The sequence below is a fragment of the Microtus ochrogaster genome (genome assembly GCF_000317375.1).
Source record: "Microtus ochrogaster isolate Prairie Vole_2 chromosome 14 unlocalized genomic scaffold, MicOch1.0 chr14_random_1, whole genome shotgun sequence".
NCBI lineage: Eukaryota > Metazoa > Chordata > Mammalia > Rodentia > Cricetidae > Microtus > Microtus ochrogaster.
The window spans coordinates 8,762,001-8,772,332 of NW_004949096.1; the positions used below are offsets into that span (position 1 = coordinate 8,762,001).

At 46.6% G+C, this 10,332-nt stretch overlaps 1 protein-coding gene and 1 non-coding gene across 4 annotated transcripts in view; both read left to right on the top strand.

Moving 5' to 3' along the window:
* Ldlrad3 (low density lipoprotein receptor class A domain containing 3) overlaps window positions 1-10,332 on the top strand; it is a 241,252-nt gene that overhangs the window by 21,365 nt on the left and 209,555 nt on the right. The gene's annotated exons all lie outside the window — the stretch shown is intronic.
* On the top strand, window positions 5,778-5,884 carry LOC113457987. The gene has a single exon (XR_003378448.1). It is a non-coding gene; the product is annotated as a U6 spliceosomal RNA (small nuclear RNA).

The following is a 10,332-nucleotide window of genomic DNA, read 5'->3' on the forward strand; positions in this document are numbered from 1 at the left end:
TAGGGTGTGTGTGTGTGTGTGCGCCCGATAGGGTGTGTGTGTGTGTGTGTGTGTGCGTGTGCGCCCCCGATAGGGGTGTGTATATGTGGGCAGTGCCAAGTCCATGCCCTCATTTTCACTGCTGAGCCGGCTCAGTGGTGACTTCCCGAGGCTGGTAATCTAGGACATCTTAATGAGCATTGTGGTCTCCAAGGGAGACCGTACAATTGCAGTGTGGATCTCATTCGGTCCGGGATGGGGGTGAAGTTTCCCTGAGCAGCTTGATGAAGGCGGGTTTCCTTTTGTTAAGCAGACACAGCCTGGTATCTTCTGTACGGCAGGTCCAATTGTGGGGTGGAGACTGATGCCATGGCCCATGTTTCCTTGAGTCTAGGGGAAACCGGGGCCTCGGACCCATTCTGTGGAGTCTGTCTTAGTCTGCCTGTAGTTGAAAAAAGTGTGAAAATTCACTCCATAATTCCCCAGTACGAGTTGAAAGTAGGGCTTGTGATGTGTAAAGGACAGTGGAATACTAGAAGAGGTTTTTAAAGTGTGTGTGTGTGTGTGTGAAAGAGAGAGAGAGACAGAAACAGAGACAGAGAGACAGAGAGAGAGAGAGACAGAGAGAGAGAAGAGGAGAGGGGCGGGGTGGGACAGGATGGGGCCCTTGGGTGTTAGTCCTCTCCTTCCACCTTGTTTGAGGCTGTCTCTTAGTGACCATTGGCAAGCCTACCCATGAATGCTGCGAGCCTCCGGGGATTCTCCTGTCTCTGCCTCCTGCCTCATCAAGGTGAAGAGACTGTGGTTGTCCTCTCTCACATCAGAGTCCCACTTTGTGTGGGTCCCGGGGCTCTAAACTCAGGTCCTCACGCTTACGCTGCAGGCATTTCATCTCAGAGTTATCTTCCCAGAGCTGAGGCTTCCGCCTCCCCCCCCCCCCCCCGAGGGGTGAGGTGGGGTTGGGATAGGGTCCCATGTAGCCTATCTGCCTTTAAACTCTTCTTTGTGGCCAAAGATGACTGACATCCTGAACCTCCTGTCTCTACTTCCTGAGCGAGGAGGTTATAGGTGTGCACTACCATGCCCAGCTTTATGTAGTCTTGGGCATTGAACAGAGGGTTTCATGCACGCCAGGACAAGCACTCCATAAACTGAACTACATCCCTAACCCCTGAGTAACATGAGATGTTGGCCATTCTTATGGGCTCAATTGTTTGTACCCCAGATTTATATGTTGAGACCCTACACCAATACTTCATGAAGAACATAATTCTGTTGGAGACCGAGCCTCTGCAGAGGCTGTGAAGGTAAACTTAGACCATGAGGCTAGGCTCTGGTCTAGTGTGACTGGTGTCCCAAAAAGAGGAAATTTGCGCCTGTATAGACTTTAAGGGGAAATGGCCAGCAAGAGACTGGACAGGAAGTTGGTTCTCTGCTACAATGTAAAGGTTCTGGGGATCCCAACTTAGGTCACTGGGCTTTATGGAAGGTGCCTTTACCTGCTAAGCCATTTGCAGGCACCCTTACTACTACTACCACTACTACTACTACTACTACTACTACTACTACTACTACTACTACTACTACTATTTGAGACAGGATCTTGCTGTGTAGCTCTGTCTGGTTTCAAACCTATGATCCTCTGTAGGTGGAGTTTTTCATCAGGATCGCCAGCTCCCCCAAATAACCACATAGAGACTTATTATTAATTAATTATAAATGCTCGACCGATAACTTAGGCGTGTTACTAACTAGCTCTTTCAACTTAAATTAACCCACATTTCTTATTTACTTCTCTACTACATGGTGGTACTTTTTCAGCATGCTCCATGTTCATCTCCTTCCTCTGCGCCTGGCTGGCAACTCTGCCCTCCTTGCTCGCATTCTCTCAGTCTGGCTCTCCCGCCTAACCTCTTTCTGCCTAGCTATTGGCCGGTTAGCTCTGTAGTAAACCAATGAGAGCAACACATTTTCACAGCGTACAAGAGGATTATTCCACAGCAATTCTCCTGCATCTAGCCTCTCCCGAGTTCTGGGATGACAGGTGTGTACCATCTCAAGTGGCTTTGGTTTTGAAACTGGCTACATATACAATGTACACATACATGTACATATGAAATGCTACATAATTGGGAAGAGAGCACAGGCTTCCCTTTCTCATCCTGCCACCCTCTGCCTGGCTTATTACTGACCATTGCTTGAGAACCAACACTTGGATTCTGAGTGCTATTAAAGAGGAAGCTGTTTGTGTATGTGTGTGTGTCTAGTTCCAAGACAGCTTCCTTATCAATTTGAATTTTTTGTTTTGAAAAACAAATACAGCCATATGGTTTAATATTCATGATGTGTATAAGAATACAGAGTGAAAATCTCCTTTTGCTCTGACCCCAGCCTCTCCATATGTCTCTCTGAAGCAGTCTCAATTTTGACTATTTTTATTATTTCTTTACTAATAAGTCTCAGAGATTTCCCTGTCAGGGCAGAGACAAACTTCTCATCTGTCTTTTGAACTTTGCCCCTATATCAGGCCAAAGCACCCTCATTGTAGTTACACGGTTCATGTTGTTCTGTTATCTAGATGTATCCCACATTATTGCTACGATCTCCTGTGGATAGGTTTTTACTGCTGCATGGCCTTATACACACACCATTCTGATATCCCTAGAGGTAGAGTTGTTGAGCCTGGGAGCCAAGAGTACTTATGGTTTTGATAGCTGCTGTCTAATTGCCCGCTAGAGAAGTTGTACCAGTCTGTTCCCTGCCAGCAGAAGGTGAGGGTGTCGGCTCCCTACTGCTTTCAAGCAAAGTGTGTGAATACATTTGATCCTGCTTAGGAATCTCATGTAGTTCTTGTGAGCAAACATCTTCTCAGAAGTCTAAGACCCTTTCTGCCGTTCCTTTCCTACAAACTGTTCATACCCCTTCTGTTGTGGAATTGATCTTAACTGACTTTTCTCTTATTGATTTGTGGGAACTATTTATATATTAAGGAAATTAGTCTTTTGTGATGCAAGTTACAGGGAATATTTCCCTCTTTAACCACATTCTGTTCTTTCTTTCATCTCATCTGGGCATAAAGAACTCGTGTTTTCTCTTTGGGATTGAGCTTTCATGTTTGAACCTTTCAATATGTAGACTTCCTTGTGCACCTTTTCTTTATTCTGTTGATGAGATGAAAATGAGAGGTCCCACTCCATCCAGAGGAAGACAGTATCTTGGGGTGATGTGTGAGCGAGGAGGCCCGATGGCCCTTCTCCCCACGGTTCCTGGTATTAATTGGCTAGCTCACTCCTGTTGACCTGTGTTCATTTTCTGCTGCAGTGTCACAGTATGACCAGAGACTTGGCATCTTGAGGAACACATGTGATCACCCTGTGATCCTTTGGGGTTCCAGAATCTGGTAACACTCTGTTGCATGCACTCTGGGAGATCATGATGACGACATCAGCTGAGCTACAGTTCCATCTGAGGCTGGACAGCTTTAGACTCCTGGGGCTGCTGTCAGCTCAAGCTTCTGGGTAAAGGGCTTTGCTGGTTTTATTTTTCCATTTTTCCTGCGTGTGGATTTTACATTTGTGTATGTATGTTTTTGCACATACCTTTGTGTGCATGCATGTGGAAGCCCAAGGTTGATGTTGGGAGCATCCTCCATCACTCTTCTGCCCTGTCTCTTGAGGCTGGGTCTCAGTCAAAGCCAGGAATTGCCAACATGTCTAGTTTTGCTAGTCAGCTTGCTCTGTGGATCATCTGTTGCGCCTTCCTAGTGCTAGGATTGTAGCTGGTCACCACTCCACTAGGCATTTATGTGGGTTCTGGGGTTTCAAATCCAGGTCCTCATGGTTATGTGCAGCCCCAAGAGCCCATTTTTCTTGCTAGCTGTCTGGAGGTCACTCAATTCCTTGTCATGTGGGTTCCCAACATGGTGTTTTGTTTCACCAAATCAGTAAGAGAGATTCTAGTGTGATTGGAGCTGTGACATGTGGCTACATGTCCCACCCACATCAAGGAGAAGAGAATGAAAGAGAAGATAGCAGAAGAACCTGGAGACCAGGGGAGACCTGTAAGAGGCACCTGCTCACATGCCCTGGTTATATTTTAGATCTCTGTATATTCCAACTATTTCCTGTCATCTCTCCTACTTTGCAGGGATAAGAGTCTCCATTTCCTCCTTCTTTTTCCCCTACTGTTTTTTGAGACGGGTTGCTCTTTGTAGCCTAGACTGGGCACAAGCTTAATAACCATCTGTCCCAGCCTCCCAGTGCTGGGGCTCCATGTGTGAGGGAAAATCTGAGAGATGGGAGATGGTGCTGGGGATGCACTCACCTTTCCCTGCTCCAGCCTGGCCAGCTGTGACCCTCATTCACTGGGATCCTTTGGCTGCTGGCTTCATTCTTTGGCTGAACTTGGCCCAGAGCTGCCTGCTGACTTCTTGCCCGCAGTCTGAGATAACCTGGGGAGATCGTGGGCTTGATAGGCCTTATGGCCTTGCTTCCATGTGCTTGGTCTTGAAATTTTGTCTTGTCATACTAAGGATTATGCTGCTGTTCACAAATAGGGCTTTTGGGGTGCTCCACTGCCTGGAAGTGATATCAGTGTCTCACTGTCCTTCAGACATGTCATTCCAGAGGAATGGAGTGATTGGATAAGCTGCGCTCTATCTGAGGTTTGCATGATTCTTGCTCATCAGTCTCCCAAAAGAATGAGATCTCTTTTTAAAAAAAAAGGATGGAAATTCTGGAAGATGAGTTCTCACTACATTTTCCTGACTCCATTTAAGCTGACCAGAGATAACGGCCAAAAACTTAAAAGAAAAAGAATAATGCCCTATTCTCTTTTCCCCAGAGTCTTTATGGATTATTGGTTTGCTGAGTCTAGAGGTTTAAGATATAATTTAAATATATATAAATTATAATTTATATTTAAAAATATAAATTAAAACACATTTCTCAGAGCAGGTAGACCAGTGGGTACCCTGGTTCAGCATGATATATGAAGAGGCCTTGGGCTTTTGGTGAAGAGAATATCCTTAATGATGTCAGGTGGGAGGAGCTGGCTGATGTGGGGATGGGGGAGTCCCATTTCCTTAGGTGAGGTGGGTTCTGGGAGGGGTATTTGTGCCTGTGATTTGTAGAAGAAAGGGGGTGGTCCAAAAATAGGGGAGTACTTGGCTAGGGTGAGGTAATGTTGGCAGTAAACTTGCCAGGTGGTTCCTCAGCTCTGTTGAAGGTATATTGCTTCATGGTAGAGTCGGACGGGGAGTGTGCATGAGGTCCCCTGCCCCGTCTCCACTTAGCTGTGCTGAGCACCTCTGAGAGTCACAGGTATCCTGGCTGGGAAGAGACAACTGAAAAGAGGTGGTGGGGTTTGTAAGTGATGGAAGTAGTGGGGTTGAGGGTCTCTGAGAGAGGTGAGGACCAGAGGGTGGGGCTTCGGGAATGGATGAGGGTGTTTTCTTAAAAACAGACCATCAGGAAGGGATATACTGGTTAGCCTATCTGGTATACACTCATTCCTCCCTCTCTTCTGGTTCACCAGGAAAATTTTGTTTAATTTCTCATCAAACTTACTGTGTCAAGTATTTCCTTCCAGGAACCATTTTAGTGGAGACAGGGATGTGGACTTGCCATTGCGTGTGGTGGTGCTGAACCAAATGACGTCCTTTCCCTGAGAGTCTGTTTCAGTTGAACTGTGTTGTGTGGCAAAGTGGATGATGTCCTTAGCAGTGTGTCAGTGTGTGTGTGTGTGTGTGTGTGTGTGCTCATGTGTGTTGCTTTGACTTTTTGTTTCTCCTGGAATCTGTGCTCACTTCGGCAGCACATATACTAAAATTGGAACGATACAGAGAAGATTAGTATGGCCCCTGTGCAAGGATGACACGCAAATTCGTGAAGTGTTTCTCTTGGAATCTTGGAAATACTCATGCTTAGAACATATTTACAGCCTCATGTGTAGTGACCCTAACCATAAAATTATTTTGCTGTTACTTCATAACTGTAATTTTGCTACTGTTGTGGATCATAATTTAAATATATGAGATGCAACCCCCCCCACATGTTGAGAATCACTGATTTATAGCCTGTCCTTCAGTTGCTATTGAAATTCAAGATCACATTTTTGACTCATTGTGCAGACAGGAAAACTACTTCCTTAGGGCGTGTGTTTTGCTAGTTGAGGGGATTTCAGAGCTTGCTTAGCAGTAAGTGTCCAAGGTGCTACCTTGGCTCCATTCTTCCAGGGATCCGGGCTCCCCTTTTTTTTCTTTTTTTCCCCCTATTTTTATTTTATTAAAAAACTATCTTTTTTCATTTTACATACCAATCCCAGTTCTCATTCCCTCCACCTGCCTGCCACCGTCTCCCTTTCTTATGTGTTTCTCTACAGTCTCAGGGGACTGCTTGAGTGCCAGCCATGTTGTCTGAATTCAAGTTGAAGAAAGGCTGTAAAAAGATGAGCTTCCTCTACTTAAGGATCCTTCCTGGGATCCTCACAGAGAACTTTCACTCAGTCCCATTGGCCAATGGTCAGACATGATTATGGGCTGTTGTAAAAGCTGGGAGAGTGGGTAAAATTGGAATTCTCGGGAATTGCAAGAGGAAATACGGTGTATTAAGGGTTCACGATGATAAATACAGAAGTTTACTTGGGCTGGTTTGTTTAGGGAAACTTGCTAAGTGGCTATAGGCATAGTAAAGATGTATGTCATTGTCCCAAGAGGGGTAAAAGAAAAGATATCCTAGAGAGACCCAATAGTGCTTCTGCTTTAGGCTGTACCAGCTGCCACCCTGGGATGCTGTGATAGTTAAAATGTCCACTCGACGGGATCTAGATCACTTTAGAGATAAACCTCTAGGCATGCCTATAAAGGGGTTTCTAGACTGGGTTAATAGATGTGGGGAGACCTTCCCTGAATGTGGGTGACTGAATCTAATGGAGAAAGAGAGGTAAACACTACAATCTGTCACCCTATGCTTCTGATTGTAGGTACAATGTGACCCGCTGTCCCGTGTTTTATCTGCTTCTCCTTCCCTGCCGCCTTGAGCGATAAGCCAGAACAAAACCCTTCTTCCCTCAAGGTGCTTCTTCTCAGCGTCCTACCTAGGGTTTCTGCGGCTGTGATAAAGCACCAGGACCAAAAGCTACTTGGAAAGGAAAGGGTTTATTTCTTCTTACAAGTTTCAGGTCACAGTCTGAGGGAAGTCAGGGCCGGAACTGGAATAGAAGCCGTGGAGGAGCGCTGCTTGCTCCTTGTGGCTTGCTTGGCCTGCTTTCTTGTCTAACTCAGGTCTGTGTTTGCCTGAGAGGCATGGCCTCCCATTGCTGAGTCTACCCACATCAGTCACTGGTCAAGAAAATGTGCTATATCCTTGTCTACAGGCATTTTGATGGAGACATTTCTCAAGGTGCTTCACCCTGGATCACTCTAGCTGGCATCAAGTTGACAGAAAGTACCCAGCACAAAAGCAATAAGGAAAAGATGTTATTGATGGGGTAATTTTATCAACACTAGAAACGTATTGCTCCTGGCCCATGGCTTGGAAGGCCAAGATCCAAGCAGCAGTAGGCTCGGTGTCTGGCGTAGTCTCTTCACAGACAGTGGCCTCTCGCGGTGTGCATGAGTGGTGGAAGGGGACAAGGCCCCTTAAGGTCTCATGTTTAAGGCACTAGTGGCACTGGAGCCCTTGGGGGCACAGTCATTTCCCAAAGGTGCCACATATCAACATGATTGTGGTGGGGATGGGATTAGAACATAGTTTTGGAGTCATATCCTCTCTCTATGAATAGCAGTCCCTTCTGGTGGGGGCTTGAGGAAGCAGATGGTAGTTTCGAACCCAGAGTCCCAGCTCTACAGTTGCACTCTGGGGTGTGGGTGCTGGTTTGTAAATAATGATTTGTGCCCATGGTTCTGAGAAGCGTACTTCTGAGGCACAGGGAGGATCTTTTTTAGTGATGTCATGCCTTGTGATTTCTGCAGAATGGTACAGTTAAGCCAAGTGCTTTAAAATAACTGGAAGGTTATTGCCCTAGTCCCGCCCCACTCAGTAACCTGCTCTGGGGTCGGAGAGTTGGCTCAGCGGTTAAGAGCTGGGTCTCTCTTCCAGAGGACCCAAGTTTGATTCCCAGCACCCACATGTCAGTTCATAACTGTCCATAACTCCAGTGTCTGCCAAGGACACCAGGCATCCATGTGGTACACAGGCACACATGCAAACAAAACACCCATGCGCATAAAATAAATTAAAATAGATCGTAAAATGTTTAGAAATTACCTGAGGGCCTCCTGCTGTAGAAGAGGAGGGAACATACACTGAAGCTCCCAGGACACAGTAAAGGAGGCACCATGAATGGCACCATTCAAAGGAAACAGGGAGACTGGAGCCCTTTGTGACTGGGAGCCCTGCCTGCCCCCCCCCTTTAAGGTTTGAGCGCTGAGACTGTACCACTACACATCACATCCAGTCTTTGTCCAGAGGGACCAGGGAAGAACAGCCTCATCCCTGTTGGTAGCATCCACGTGGCACGTACTTTTCAATAATTTCTTCCTTTTGCTGGCTATCCTCCATGTCCAAACTCGTTGGTTCAAGACAGGGCTGTGGCTTCTTTGTCTTTGGGCCCCTGGGTCTGTGGTATTTTGGACTCGTGGCTATCACTGATACCCCAGATTCAAGGATCGCCGTGCACAGCAGCCTGGGTGGCTTAGTCTCATGACTGTACTTGAGCCTGAGACATTGTCTTGCCCAGAGCAGGTTACTGAGTGGGACGGGGCTGGGGTGACAATGAAAAAACGTGACTTGAGATTCCTGGAGGGTCAGGGCCTGGGCACATGCCAGTTTCAACACTCACGTGCTTAGCGGACGGGAATTTGGAGGCAGAAAGTATTCTGGTTTAAATTACACTCATGCTTCAAGGGTCTTAGCTGCTTGAGAACAACTGTCCCTCACTGGGCTGATTTTAAATTTCCTTGAACGGCTTCATTCTTTTCTGTCATTAATGACCACTAGGACCTCACATTTGAAGAGGGCTCTTTAGCAAGGCCGCCTGTTGGCTGTGTTTTCTCTCACTTCACTCACTGAAGAACGCCCCACTCCAGGCTCCAAGTGCTTGCTGAGGGTGTTGGTTTCTCAACTGTGATGAGGAAAGAGGCAGGAGAGGCTCAACCTGCAGAAACTGGACTGGGTGTTAACCCCAGTGACAGTCACCCAGAAAGAGGGTGTGGAGGTGTCTTCACTGAGTGACCCAGCTTTCCAGATGGGACAGGGTTCTGGGTTAGAATTTACCACAGGCTAGCCCAACTGGAAGGATATTTTTGAAGCCACTTGCAAGGAAACACTAAGGTGAAAACGGGTCTTAATTTGTTGCCTGAGGGTCTTGGGTAGTTTGGGTTCAGGCAACTTGTGATCTTCCGGACCGTGAGAACAGTAGCTGCATTTCCTTTTTAGCTCAGAGATGCTTGTGAGCGAAAGGTGCTGGGGTCCGTAAGGCAGGGCATGACAGAGATGGCTGCTTGGTAATTCTTCCATTGGGCTGCTGAGGGTAGAAGAGCTCTGATGAGTTGGAAACCAGCAATCAGAACTGGTTCATGTTGGGTTGGCGAGGTTTGTCTGACTCTTTCTAGGCTATGGGACTCAGAGCTAACATCCAGTAAAGTTGGTGCCCATGTACTTTGCTTGAAAGAGAACTTGAGAGAACCCCAGGACTTTGTAGCTCCCCATCAGGGTGGCTGACGGGTTTGATGAGCCAGTGGTTATCCCATCATGCCCTGTCTTGGAACTCTGGTTTCAGCTTGAGTAGCAGCGACTTGGTCAGGTGCACCGTCTTTCCTTCTTATTGACCATCTTTGTCAGTTTGCGGTTTCCCCCAGAATGTTGGACGGAGGCCCCAATTACCCTCTTCTAGAATCGTCTTTGAGCCCGCTCCTCTTTAAAATAACAGGGTGATGGAAATTTTTTGAAAGTGGAGCCTCCTAATTGAGCCTTAATTTCCATTGAAGTATTTTTATGAGATTTATAGCTGTGTTTAGCGGCTCTCTAATGACATTACTGATTTGCATAATGCTGATTATCCAGGCAATTCAAAGTCATTTATAGCCATGTCTTCGTCTCCAGGTGGCAGACGGTGCCCCATTTCCTTGCCAGGGAAATAGAGGCTTTTTATACAGATGTAAATGACCCGTGAAAATCCAGCTATGGGGATGAGTTCCTGATCACCTTTTTTTCCCACGACTGACTTGGTGAGAGTGATGTTCTCACACTCAGGAGCTAGTCCTCTGGTTTATTAGACACTAGTTAGTTTGAGCTATTCCTTTCGGAAATGGGGTTTCTCTCTCTCTCTCTCTCTCTCTCTCTCTCTCTCTCT